The sequence below is a fragment of the Schistocerca americana genome, chromosome 11 (assembly GCF_021461395.2).
Source record: "Schistocerca americana isolate TAMUIC-IGC-003095 chromosome 11, iqSchAmer2.1, whole genome shotgun sequence".
Taxonomy (NCBI): Eukaryota; Metazoa; Arthropoda; class Insecta; order Orthoptera; family Acrididae; genus Schistocerca; species Schistocerca americana.
This window is the reverse complement of record NC_060129.1, coordinates 194,120,803-194,135,474: the sequence shown is the minus strand read 5'-3', so window position 1 is coordinate 194,135,474 and position 14,672 is coordinate 194,120,803. Positions and strand designations below refer to the sequence as shown.

The window sequence follows — 14,672 nt, the reverse complement described above, 5'->3', positions numbered from 1 at the left end:
AACGAGGTCGCAGCTAACGCGTGCAGCCGCGGCATCAGCACATAAACACTGCGTTTCCGATCTACTTTATTTCCCGGGCTGCTTACACAGTGGACGGGGGTGACTTGTGTGTGTTTACTCGCTGGCCGCGCACTCCGCTCTGCGCGGACGCTTTTCTCGCCGCTCTGGTATCAGGGAGTGCAGCGGGCGAGTCGGCCGGCATTCTTTGGCACACGCCTCGCCTGCTCCTCTGGCCAGCCAAAAGCTGCACGGAGGTCTCGTCTTGTCCGGCCGCCCTTCGAAAAACACACACACACACACACACACGAGCTGCGCATCACAACCGCCTTATATCACACCTTTTTGTAGCACCCGTCTCATCCCCTAACATTGGCGTCTTCTTTGGTGTTCCCCACGGCTCGATACTTGGACCATTTTTATTCACATATCTCACAGGGTCCATTGTCGTACAACATCCACATGTTGTATTTTCTCACTCAGGTATTCTTTATTCATTCCAACCCTCATGTCATATTATTTTTCAGCCAACACTGCATCGGCACTCCGCAAGCCAACTTAAGGTGTGTGGCGGAGAGTACTTTCTATACCACTGTCACCGCTCCCCTTTTCCTGTTCGAGTCGCGAATGTTTCGCGGGAAGAACGATTGCTGGTAAGCCTCCGTGTGAACTCGAATGCCTCTAACTTTTATCTTCAGGTTCTTTTCGCGACATACACCTAGGAAGAATCAATTTAGTATAAATTGCAGTTGTTTCAAGGAAAATGCCTTTTTCAAGCTACACATCGAAATTTTTATTTTTCTCTATGCACCCGGCAACGGCCTTGCCGCAGTGGGTACACCGGTTCCCGTGAGATCACCGAAGTTAAGCGCTGTCGGGCGTGGCCGGCACTTGGATGGGTGACCATCCGGGCCGCCATGCGCTGTTGCCATTTTTCGGGGTGCACTCAGCCTCGTGATGCCAACTGAGGAGCTACTCGACCGAATAGTCGCGGCTCCGGTCAAGCATACCATCATAACGACCGGGAGAGCAGTGTGCTGATCCCGCGCCCTTCTTATCCGCATCCTCAACTGAGGATGACACGGCGGTCGGATGGTCCCGGTAGGCGACTCGTGGTCTGAAGACGGAGTGCTACTATTTATGCACCCAGACGTGTTTCGCCTTTTTTACAAGGCGACTTCAGTGGGTGTCAGGTAACTTCTAATTCACTGCATCTAAGCAAATTAGAAGTTACCTGACGCCCACTGGAGACGCCTTGTGAAAAAGGCGAAACACGTCGTGTCTGACTCCTTTATCAATGTACGCCCTCGGAACGTTAGCAATAAACCACATCGTCACGCAGAACCACTTGTATCCTCTGCCACTGTATTTGGACGACCATCTCTCTCACGCTTCACCACATATTAATTAAAGCTGTAACGAAAAGCCGAGGTCTTTTGCGGCTTTTCTTTATTTCCTCTGTTGATCGTATTTGGTACGGATCCGACAGTGACGAGCCATATTCAAGTTTTGGCCGAGTGAGGGTACTGTAAGGTACCTCCCTTGTCGGTCGTCTGCAACTTCGTCACAACTCTTGCGATGAATCTGCGTTACCTGCGATTAGTCCTACGTCGCCGCTGCACTTAAAACCGCTCCCTAAGCACAGGTCTACTCACACTACTTCTGATTGTTGAGTAATCGTCTAATCATGCAATCATGGGTCTTTCTCTTTATTTATTTGCAACATTGTGTATTTGTTTACGTTGACGGTCAACTGTAAATCCCTCCACCAAGCGCTTTTCACTACAAGTGTCTACTGTTCCAAGCATCTATCACGTATATACACTAGTGGCCATTAAAATTGCTACACCAAGAAGAAATGCAGATGATAAACGGGTATTGATTGGACAAATATACTATACTATAAATGACATGTGATTATATTTTCACGCAATTTGGGTGCATAGATCCTGAGAAATCAGTACCCAGAACAACCAACTCTGGCCGTAATAACGGCCTCGATACGCCTGGGCATTGAGTCAGACAGAGCTCGGATGGCGTGTACAGGTACAGCTGCCCGTGCAGCTTCAACACGATACCACAGTTCATCGAGAGTAGTGACTGGCGTATTGTGACGAGCCAGTTGCTCGGCCACCATTGACCAGACGTTTTCAGTTGGTGAGAGATCTCGAGAATGTGCCGGCCAGGGCAGCAGTCGAACATTTTCTGTATCCAGAAAGGCCCGTACAAGACCTGCAACATGCGGTCGTGCATTATCCTGCTGAAATGTAGGGTTTCGCAGGGATCGAATGAAGGGTAGAGCCACGGGTCGTAACACATCTGAAATGTAACGTCCACTGTTCAAAGTGCCGTCAATGCGAACAAGAGGTGACCGAGACGTGTAACCAACGGCACCCCATACCAACACGCCGGGTGATACGCCAGTATGGCGATGACGAATACACGCATCCAATGTGCGTTGACCGTGATGTCGCCAAACACGGATGCGACCATCGTGATGCTGTAAACAAAACCTGGATTCATTCGAAAAAATGACGTTTTGCCATTCGTGCACCCAGGTTCGTCGTCGAGCACACCATAGCAGGCGCTCCTGTCTGTGATGCAGCGTCAAGGGTAACCGCAGCCACGGTCTCCGAGCTGATAGTCCATGCTGCTGCAAACGTCGAAATGTTCGTGCAGATGGTTGTCCCGTCCCTACCCAGGGGTGTGTGTGTGTGTGTGTGTGTGTGTGTGTGTGTGTGTGTGTGTGTGTGTGTGTGTGTGTGAGCTGGCGGCGCCGTTTAATCGCGCGCCGTATCGGCCACTCACAAGGGGATGCCGCCAATTGTGAAATTCAGATTCGATTCATACTGCGCATAATAAAAGCTCATGGCCAGAGGTGTAATGTGGCAAAGCACCAAGATGCACTTCTCAGCCGTTGTCGAGAAAATCGACAGTTAAAAGAAACCGTTGCGGTGAAATACTCTCTACGATTAATAATTCTCTACAGCGTCGTGGCGCAGCGGTAAGCGATCGGGTTCGTAATCCGAAGGTCGCCGGATCGAATCTCGCGCATGTTGGTGAAGGCGGATCGCTCTCCAATTGTACCGCCTCCATTGTTCCGTTTTTTTAACAGGGTGTACCAAAGCTCTCCCGTCCGCACTGATTTTCGACAATGTTATAAGTTGCGCTAGGGACCGCATCTACCTTCTTTCGAAGTTAGCAGGCAACTACGCTTTTATGCGGCGGCTCGTTTCGGCCCATTCAACATCTGTTATTCAAGTGTAACGAGCGAATAACAGAGTTTATTTTTCATACCTGCCACAGTGAATTTGTGTTCGTGGGGTCTCTATTCTAACTCGAACGTTTGACTTACGCTATACGTATTCGTTTCGGAATATCGTTTCTACGTCTTCCGTTAACTATACGTGGTTAACATTATGAAGACAATTAATAGCATTTGTGAAATACAACTTTGTTTGCGGAAAACATAATGATGTTCGAAGTCGCCAGTTTTTCCACGACAAACGACTTTCAACAACTTATTATATGCGTGATAATTGTTGCAACTGATTGCCGGGAATTATATATATATTTGAATTATAAAAAACAAATACTAAAAAGGTTGCATAGCGCGAGATTGGATATGGCGACCTTCGGATTACGAACCCGATCGCTTACCGCTGCGCCACGACGCTGTAGAGAATTGTTAATCGTAGAGAGTATTTCACCGCAACGGTTTCTTTTAACTGTCGATGTTCTCGACAACGGCTGAGAAGTGCATCTTGGTGCTTTGCCACATAACGCCTCTGGCCATGAGCTTTTATTATGCGCAGTATGAATCGAATCTGAATTTCGCAATTGGCGGCCTCCCCCTGTCAGCAGGCGGCTGACTCGGCTGCTCAGGACGCTGCCTGGGTCCGCGTCTGACCGCCAGCACGCCAAATGTTAACGAGCCGCTACGCTCGCCGAGTGACTCGTAATCGGGGGAAATGTCAGAGGCTGGCGCGGCCGGCCGCCGCCAATTCGCCGGATGCGCCAGCGCCCGGTAGCTCTCCGGCACGGGAACGCCGACTCCCACGCCACAGCGCTCTCCCTTACATGTTTCGCTCTTGTGACCGGTCTGATGGGGCCCGCCACGGTTTCCTCTCCTGTCCCAACCTGTTTATCTCGCAGCAGCAATTGCAACCTACGTCCTCAATTATTTGTTACACGCATTCCAATCTGTCTTCCTCTACAGTTTTTGTCCACTACAGTTCACTCTAGTACAACGCCAGTTCAAATGGTTCAAATGGCTCTAAGCACTATGGGACTTAACTTCTGAGGTCATCAGTCCCCTAGAACTTAGAACTACTTAAACCTAACTAACCTAAGGACATCACACACATCCATGCCCGAGGCAGGATTCGATCGTGCGACGTAGCGGTCGCGCGGATCCGGACTGAAGCGCCTAGAACCGTTCGGCCATACCGGCCGGCAGAGGACAGTAACTACCTATCTGTAACATACTGCTCGTGATTCGTTCTTTTACGCTTTTCTCCTCCGTCGGGCATATTTCTTTCAGGGAATGTGTGAAGGTGACTGTGAAATAACTTAAGGAAGCCGTAAGATTGTTGCCGCCGTGAAAAGAGAACAATACTGGATGTCAATTGAGCAAAGTTCAAAGAGCGTTCAGTAAGTGATGCAACACCTTTTTCTGGGAGCAGGTTGGTTTTGTTGAGGATTTCAATACACGACATTATTATGTACTACTTTGGCAACAAAACCCTATTTTTCAACATAGTGTCTGTTCAATGAGACGTCGTTACGCGACCTTACTGGGAAGAGCTGTATGCCAGCACGGAACCAACGTCTCGCTCCATCAATGACCTCCCCACTGTCCAGGTACTGCTGCCCGCGGCCGGCCGCTGTGGAAGATCGGTTCTGGGCACTTCAGTCCGGAGCCGCGCTGCTCCTACGGTCGCAGGTTCGAATCATACCTCGGGCATGGATATGTGTGATGTCCTTAGGTTAGTTAGGTTTAAGTAGTTCTAAGCCTAGGGGACTGATGACCTCAGATGTTAAGTCCCATAGTGCTCAGAGCCATTTTACTTCCTGCGGAGTGCACCCTTCCTAGGGCGAAACAGGTGGCAGTTGGAAAGTTGCAAGATCCAGGCTGTAGGGTGAATAAGCAAGAACGATGCAACGAAGTGGTGGACGACTGCGCCGGCACTACTAACAGAGACATCCACATGAGCAGGGGTGTGTGTGATGGTTGCTCCGTGTATCAAATAGAATGAGACTGTCCGCACGTTCCCTAATTGCCAGGAGTCAGAGCAGTGTGTGGCCGGCCGGCACGAGGGAGATGGGACACGTTTGCGCGGCCTCGTGACCATGACGTCGGACGCATCGCCCAAAACCGAGCGAGGTGGCGCAGTGGTTAGCACACTGGACTCGCATTCGGGAGGACGACGGTTCAATCCCGTCTCCGGCCATCCTCATTTAGGTTTTCCGTGATTTCCCTAAATCGTTTCAGGCAAATGCCAGGATGGTTCCTTTGAAATGGCACGGCCGATTTCCTTTCCAATCCTTCCATAATCCGAGCTTGCGCTCCGTCTCTAATGACCTCGTTGTCGACGGGACGTTAAACACTAACCACCACCGCATCGCCCAACGACTCTCCGTGCTTTTGTTCACTGCTAGGTGACGTTCTGCAAGCGCCTCTCAACACCTGAGACGCTCTGGTTTTCCGCCAAAAGCAGCTCCATGACAATTTGAAGGCCACGTATGGCGCCGCCACCTATCGGAAGTTTACAAAACTATAGGGACTGAAGCGGGAATATTCTAATGCGTCCCGCAAAAAATTCCGCACTTTCTCCACCGAAACTGGCCGAGAAAAGAAACGTGTTGCATTACTTGCTGAACGGCCCTCGGCCGAACGTACTCGGCTGGGAATCGCACCATACACTTTGCTCCTCCCGTGCACACCTGCCAATCACTCCGTTATTCTGTTCCAGGTACCGGGATTCGCGCACGCGCTGGACGTTTGACAGAGCTCTGCAGCGCGACACACCCTTTTTTGAACCGGACTGCGCTGTTCGCCACACGCAGTGACGGAACTGCGTCCGCGGAGTGCGTGTGGCGCTGACAGCGGCAATCGCAGGCACGTGCCCGACACGTGACGTGGCGGCGTCCGCAGAATCCGACAGTGATGTCAGCGCTTCCCATATCCACAGCGCGCGCGTGTGCGTGTATGTGTGTGACAGAAAGAGAGAGAGCTAAACATAACCCGGCACGCAGCACACACAGGTCTCGACCCGCCGGCCCTGCGCTTGGCCCGCGCCAGGGATTTGGCCGCAGTCCGCTGGCGCGCCAACGCTTCCCAGAAGCGGAGGTATTCGCGACCCGCCAGGGACCGCCTGCAGCTCTGCTTGCGCCGCTTTTCATGTCGCCAAGGCCGCCGCAGCGAGACACCCCCCGCCCCGACGACTGCCGACCGCCGGCGGGGACGCCCGAACTCCCCCTGGCACAGGTGTCTGCGTGACGTCACGCAGCCGCGCCGCACCTGTTGGGTCGTAACTGGCCCCACTTGATCCCGGTACCGGCGCGACCCCCCTCCTAAGCAAACGATCAAACAATTTGTCGAATTTTCCTAGTTCGTCAAATTATATGTTTGACGTGTTTGTCAAACGCGTTTGAACGTGTCTGAGAAAAATTTCGATTGACGAGATGGCGACCGTTGCTTGTGGAGAAGCTCTAATGGCTCTGAGCACTATGGGACTCAACTTCTGAGGTCATCAGTCGCCTAGAAGTTAGAACTACTTAGACCTAACTAACCTAAGGACATCACACACATCCATGCCCGAGGCAGGATTCGAACCTGCGACCGTAGCGGTCGCTCGGTTCCAGACTGTAGCGGTTAGAACCGCACGGCCACTCCTGCCGGCCTTGTGGGGAAGCCCCTCCGTGTGTGTTTAGCGAGAAATCGTTTTATTCAATTAATGTCTCTGTATCATGTTTGTCAACAACTTTCGAAACTATTTGAAGTCATTTTGACTATTTTTCGACCGTGACTGTCTCAAGGTATATGTAAATGATGATAATGTTTGGTCTGTTGAGCGCTCAACTACGCTGTTCAAATGGCTCTGAGCACTATGGGACTTAACAGCTGTGGTCATCAGTCCTCTAGAACTTAGAACTACTTAAACCTAAGTAACCTAAGGACATCACACACATCCATGCCCGAGGCAGGATTCGAATCTGCGACCGTAGCGGTCTCGGGGTTCCAGACTGCAGCGCCTAGAACCCCACGGCCACTTCGGCCGGCAACTGTTATCAGTACCCGTAATATGTAAAGGTTTTTTAATTTACCGCTACCACTCACAAACTTCATTAACTATTGTATTATTTATTCATTTCGCTAGATGTTTCGAGGGAATATCTCATCTCCAGGCTAAATGGCATTTACAAAAGCAATTTTAGGATAATATTAATCTGATGTTACATAGTCTTTACATAAATGCTGTGTGCCGGCCGGAGTGACCGAGAGGTTCTAGGCGCTTCAGTCTGGAACCGCGCGACCGCTACGGTCGCAGGTTCGAATCCTGCCTCGGCCATGGATTGTGTGATGTCCTTAGCATAGTTAGGTTTAAGTAGTTCTAAGTTCTAGGGGACTGATGACCTCACAAGTTAAGTCCCATAGTGCTCAGAGCCATTTGAACCATTTTTATTTATTTTGCTACATGTTTCGAGGGAATACGTCATCTCCAGGCTAAATGGCATTACAAAAGAAATTTCACCATAAGATTATACTGATGTTACGTAGTCTTTACATAAATGCTGTGGTTATCCTGTGGAAATGAAAACGTCGTGTTTATTTACATTTTATCCTGTGGAAGAAGACGAAACTTCGTAAGAGGCGATGTCACTTTGGAAGCTAGACTGATGTTTGCATGAAAACGTTTTGCAACAGTCACTCACTTCTGAATGCATTATGGGAGTGACAGTCATCAATGTGTTACAAATATTTACTATCAAAAACAGTTTTGATGACAGTTTTCACGCCCGGGTTCCCGGGTTCGATTCCCGGCGGGGTGAGGGATTTTCTCTGCCTCGTGATGACTGGGTGTTGTGTGCTGTCCATAGGTTAGTTAGGTTTAAGTAGTTCTAAGTTCTAGGGGACTGATGACCATAGATATTAAGTCCCATAGTGCTCAGAGCCATTTGAACCATTTGATGACAGTTTATTTATTATAGTGACCGGTTTCGACCGCTACTGTGGTCATCTTCAGAGGAATCTGCTGGAGAATCACTAGTTACTCGAGTTACTAGGTGCAACTAAGACCAAAACACTGACAATCTGGCGACTGTCATCTGACAAAACAAAGCAGCGCAATACAACGCTTGTGTGGCGGTTGACAGAAGTACAAACTATTACACTACCAAAGATGAGACAACTCCGTCAATTAGTTTGCCAGTTATGGACTTTTAAACAGTGGATACATTTTTTGGACTCCTGTGTACATAGTCCAAACTATTGGACAGGAACAACTTTGGAATAGTCCTACCACAAGGATCAGTTCTGGGTCCCACTTCTCCATTTTTTTTTTTTTTTTTTAATGCGTGCCTTGAGATTTTTCGGTCTATTCGGGAGGGTGTAAATTATGTACTAGAGCTGCTTCTAGGTCGAGTGCGCTGTGTGTGTCGCCACTGACAGCCGCCTGCTGGCTTATTGAGTGCAGGGCGGCGCTCGCTCGCGCCCGGGTCGGGCGGGCTGAAGACGCCGGGGTGCGGCGGGGGCAGACGGCTCCGCCCCCGACGCAGTCCCGCCGTTTCGCATTTCCCATTAGCGGCGCGGGGGCGGGCGGGGGCGGAGGTAGCGGCACGGCCTCCCACCGCCCCCGCCGTCTGTGGAGCTGCCGCCAGCCTGGGGTCTCGTTCTGCGGAAGCTACGCGGCGGCGAAACGCGACACCGGCGCGGAGTCGACTTCTGCGTCATTAACGCCCACCACCTGTCTGTGTCTAGCCCCGCCCCCCTGTCTCTCTCCCTCTCTGTCCGCCTACCTTTCTCTCTACTCCGCATTCCACGGCGTGGTAAATCGGAGACGGTGAATTGTGTGCCAATATTAGTTTTTCCCTGAACCCCTTTGCATTGACAGAAGAAACACAGCATGTCATTCCTAACGGAGAGTAATCTTCAGAGGGAAATAAGACCATTGCTGTTCACAATATTGAGGGTGCTGCACAATTCATGTTACGTTCTTCTAGGGGTTGTAGACGGGATTTAGTAGATCGAGTTGTATATACGAACCCACGTCGGAAAACGTCAGCTAACGAGGCGTCAAAGTTACGGGCGCCGACGCGTATATATATATATATATATATATATATATATATATATATATATATATATATATATATGGTGAAACAGGGCCCCGGTAGTAGACAACATTACATTACAACTACTGATAGCCTTCGGAGAGCCAGCCCTGACAAAACTCCACCATCTGGTGAGCAAGATGTATGAGACAGGAGAAATACCCTCAGGCTTCAAGAAGAATATAATAATTCCAATACCAAAGATAGAAGGTGTTGACAGATGTGAAAATTACGGAACTATGAGTTTAATAAGCCACGCCTGCAAAATACTAATGCGAATTCTTTACAGACGAATGTGTGTGGTGTCCTTAGGTTCGTTAGGTTTAAGTAGTTCTAAGTTCTAGGACACTGATGACCTCAGAAGTTAAGTCCCATAGTGCTCAGAACCATTTGAACCATTTGAACCTCGTCTTTCTCTCTCTCTCTCTGTCTGTCTCTCTCTCTCTGTCTACCTCTCTCTTGGACACGGTCTGTTCGCCCCCCCCCCCCCCCCCCACCCCGTCGGAGGTTCGAGTCCTCCTTCGGCCATGAGTGTGTGTGTTGTCCTTAGCGTAAGTTAGTTTAAGTTAGCTTAAGTAGTGTGTGGGTCTAGGGACCGATGACGTCAACAATTTGGTCCCATAAGACCTTACCACAAATTTCCGAATTTTCTCTCTCTCTCTCTCTCTCTCTCTCTCTCTCTCTCTCCTTCTCTCTCTGTCTCAGCGAAAGAGAGAGCATCGATGCTTCGTGGAGGGTTTGGCGTATACAGAGTCATCTTTTAGAAACTTCTCGCCGGTTCTACCAGAAGGGTGAAGATCCGTGTATCGACTCGTGCTACACCTTGTTATTGCCGGACTGCCAGATTCTGTGTGTGTGTTTCCTCTTTTTTTCTTCCTCTTTTTTTTTAAAAAAGAAATTTTTAAACTGCTACATTGCTATAAATTATTTCATTGCCGTTAGCGGCGTGTTTTGAAAGGTTGTTTATTGCCGTACTGCTAGCATCTGTGTTTTTTTTTAATTTTTTTAAATTGTTGTATTGCTATAAATTACTTGAATGCCGTTGGCGGCATGTTTTGAAAGTTTGTTTATTGCCGTACTGCTAGCCTCTGTGTTTTTATAATTTTTTTTAAATTGTTGTATTGCTATAAATTACTTTGATTGCCGTTAGCGGCGTGGTTTTGAAAGGTTGTTTATTGCCGTACTGCTAGCTTCTGTGTTGTTTTTTTTTTTTTTAAATTGTTGTATTGGTAAAAATTCCTTGATTGCTGTTAGCGGCGTGTTTAAAAGGCTGTTTATTACCGTACTGCTAATTTCTGTAAGATACGAATATAACATTTGTGTGTGAAAATCACATCTCGACAGTAAACTACTAGAAATTTGGCCCCGTTTCCCAACTTGTGGTGTGGCTTGTAGTAACCGTAACCACTGTGTGTGTGTGTGTGTGTGTGTGTGTGTGTGTGTGTGTGTGTGTGTGTCAGGTGATTTCCAGGTCCAGGATTCACGCCGCTCTGTGCCGCGCTTTTCGCACTGCTTTGCAGACTACAGACGTAGAGGCAGGGAACGGAGAGAAGGAAACCAGAACAAAGTACTGGACATTGTGGGATGACGTAGCAGAAGACACACGTCTCGTATCTGGCGTGTGTGGGGGCGGAGGAGTGTGTGTGGCGGTTCCAGAAGCGTGCGACAGCCAGAGAGGTGACGGCTGACCGGGAAGAGGCGCGCAGTCAGCGCTGAGCGCCGGGGAGGCGGGCGCTAATCGCCGCCGGCTGCCCAGGCTCAGCGTGGGAGGCGCGCGTTAGCAACAGGCCAGGCAGGCCAGACAACAAGCGGGCGAGCGGGCAAGCGGGCGCCCCGCCCCGCGCCGCCCCGTCTCCAGGCTCCAGGCTCCAGGCTGAGCGGACGCGCCGACTCGCGCCGTCCCGACAAGTCATATCTCCTGCCTACCCAGCCAGCCAGGCAGACGCAGCAAATCCAGCACAGCAGGATATATATGGCCATTAAAATTGCTAAACCAAGAAGAAATGCAGATGATAAACGGGTATTCATTGGACAAATATATTATACTAGAACTGACATGTTATTACATTTTCACGCAGTTTGGGTGCATAGATCCTGAGAAATCAGTACCCAGAACAACCACCTCCGGCCGTAATAACGGCCTTGATACGCCTGGGCATTGAGCCAAACAGAGCTTGGATGGCGTGTACAGGTACAGCTGCCCATGCAGCTTCAACACGATACCACAGTTCATCAAGAGTAGAGACTGGCGTATTGTGACGAGCCAGTTGCTCGGCCACCATTGACCAGACGTTTTCAATTGGTCAGAGATCTGGAGAATGTGCTGGCCAGGGCAGCAGTCGACCATTTTCTGCATTCCTACTCTAATTCCCTCAGCATCACCCGACTTAATTAGACTACATTCCATTATCCTTGTTTTGCTTTTGTTCAAAAATGGTTCAAATGGCTCTGAGCACTATGGGACTCAACTGCTGAGGTCATTAGTCCCCTAGAACTTAGAACTACTTAAACCTAACTAACCTAAGGACATCACAAACATCCATGCCCGAGGCAGGATTCGAACCTGCGACCGTAGCGGACTTGCGGTTCCAGACTGCAGCGCCTTTAACCGCACGGCCACTTCGGCCGGCTTGCTTTTGTTGATGTTCATCTTATATCCTCCTTTCAAGACACTGTCCATTCCGTTCAACTGCTCTTCCAAGTCCTTTGCTGTCTCTGACAGAATTACAATGTCATCGGCGAACCTCAAAGTTTTTATTTCTTCTCCATCAATTTTAATACCTACTCCGAATTTTTCTTTTGTTTCCTTTACTGCTTGCTCAAGTAAGAGAGATAAAATATTTTGGTCCCAGAATTGAACCCTGTGGTAGATGGTCTTACACGGATTTCCTCTGGAACTGGGTGGCTGTAGGATGGCAGCTGGATCCAGAAAGGTTCAGGGCAAGCGAGAAATGTCAGCGGGGCAGCCAGATCCGCGGGTCGGCGCCGGACAGGCCGGGCCATTACAGAGGCCGGAGTCGTTAGGCCGGGGTAATGCGCGGCCTGGGTGGGCAGCCGCAGAAGCAGACGCAGACGGTTCATTGGCTTGCGGCTGCTGGCCTCTGCTCCTAATGAGGAAGCCGCTGGCGGGCACACTTTGCGCTCATCACGGCCGGACGCCGTCACCGCTCAAATATAGACGCGGCTAGGAGCGGCTAGGCCGGGGCGTCGCCAAGCCACGCCGGCGCCTAGGCTGGAGGCAGGGTCGGGGGAGGCTGACTGGGGCACTCGCCTGCCAGGGGTCGGACCAGCACGCTACGCGACATTTGCCGTCTGAGACAGCGGGTCACGTTTTGGCCAGGACTCACTTCACTGTTCGAGTCGAAATCGGTCAAGTGAGAAATTTATGGACGGTCTGCTGAAGATGACGACCTGCTGCAATACACTAATTCGCAGCGTGCTAGTTTGGGATACAGGGAGGTGGCGTATAGCATCCAGAATAAAACTCTGTGCAAGAACCAATGACAACTGTCTTTGCCCGTAGTATGAGCGATATATGGGCTTACGTAATCGGTACTACAAACTTCTGCTAGTTATACAGGGTGCGTTCACAATTTATTTTTCACACTTCTACATGATGTAGAGGGGACTTGAGCAGGACACGTTTTACATAGGAAGCCATGTCCGGAAACGTCAACTAACGACACGTCAAAGATATAGGCGCCACCGCCTGTAAATATACACTACTGGCCATTAAAACCGCTGCATCAAGAAGAAATGCAGATGATGAACGGGTATTCATTCGACAAATATACTACAACTGACATGTGACTACATTTTCACACAGTTTGGGTGCGTACATCCTGAGAAATCAGTACCCAGAACAACCACCTCTGGCCGTAATAACGACCTCGATTATCCTGGGCATTGAGTCAAACAGAGCTTGCATGGCGTGTACAGGTACAGCTGCCCATGCAGCTTCAACACGATACCACAGTTCATCAAGAGTAGAGACTGGCGTATTGTGACGAGCCAGTTGCTCGGCCACCATTGACCAGACGTTTTCAATTGGTCAGAGATCTGGAGAATGTGCTGGCCAGGGCAGCAGTCGAACATTTTCTGTATCCAGAAAGCCCGTACAGGACCTGCAATATGCGGTCGCGTATTATCCTGCTGAAATGTAGGGTTTCGCAGGGATCGAATGAACGGTAGAGCCACGGGTGGTAATACATCTGAAATGTAACGTCCACTGTTCAAAGCGCCGTCAGTGCGAACAACAGGTGACGGAGATGTTTAACCAATGACACCCCATAGCGTCACGCCGGGTGATACGCCAGTACGGCGATGACGAATACACACTTACAATGAGTATTTACCGCGACGTCGCCAAACACGGATGTTACCATCGTGATGTAATCAGAACATGGATTCATCCGAAAAAGTGACGTTTGCCATTCATGCACCCAGGTTCGTGCATTTTAAATGGTTTAATGCGCGTATATACATTTAATTTTGCTGTATGTACATTTATTCATTTCGTCACTCTTATTAATTATTTTTATTTTTATTCTTGTATTTGTAGCACCGATGATGGCTGTGAATCAGTCGAAATCGATATGTAAAATTAAATAAAGAAAACATTATCTTGCGACTGGTTGCTCCTTATTTGGTAATGTCATGGTCGACGGTCGCTGCACCACTTGGGAACTATATGGAGCCCCCCCCCCCCCCCCCCCCCATTCAGGATGGGAAACCACTAGTAGTGGTACAGGATAGTCTCCGGCACGCAAAATACGTTGCCGTGCAGAGCAGCATGGATGTAGATGTAGATGTACGCAACGCTTTTTGGGCTGGCAGAAAAGGGGATTGTTATTCATCAATTCCTTCGCAGTCCACCAGTTGTAATACAACGCGCTTTTTGCGCAGTCGTTTTCGAACATCCGGCGCCTAGCTCCAGTGAGAACTTTCGTACGGTCGCAGCAACAGCCACTGGCGACGACGAGGTATCCCGTGCGGACGGTCTCGAATTCCAGCGATGAAGCACGTGCAGTTTAAATTCGGCCACCTTCCCCGGAACGCACGCACACACACACAGCCGTGCGTCAGCAGAGTGGATCCGCGCGGCGCGGCGCGCCGGTTTATCGCGGCCTGACCAAACAGACGGCGGAGGGGCCGAGTTTTGGAGCCGGGCCTAAGCAAACCCCGCCGCAGCCCACAGAGCAGTGTGGCGGCCCCGATGACACCTGTTGCCGCAGTGCGGCCGCCAGCCGCGTCGACAGCCGACGGCGGACACGAAAATCTGCCTCCGATTCCGCAACTTCTCGACCGCGGGTGTCCTACAGGGAGAAACGCGCACTCAG

At 50.0% G+C, this 14,672-nt stretch overlaps 1 protein-coding gene and 1 pseudogene across 1 annotated transcript in view; one reads left to right on the top strand and one right to left on the bottom strand.

Annotated features, from left to right (window-relative positions):
• LOC124553582 (basement membrane-specific heparan sulfate proteoglycan core protein) overlaps positions 1 to 14,672 on the bottom strand; it is a 799,417-nt gene that overhangs the window by 668,991 nt on the left and 115,754 nt on the right. The gene's annotated exons all lie outside the window — the stretch shown is intronic.
• Positions 811 to 928, top strand: LOC124554288 (annotated as a pseudogene).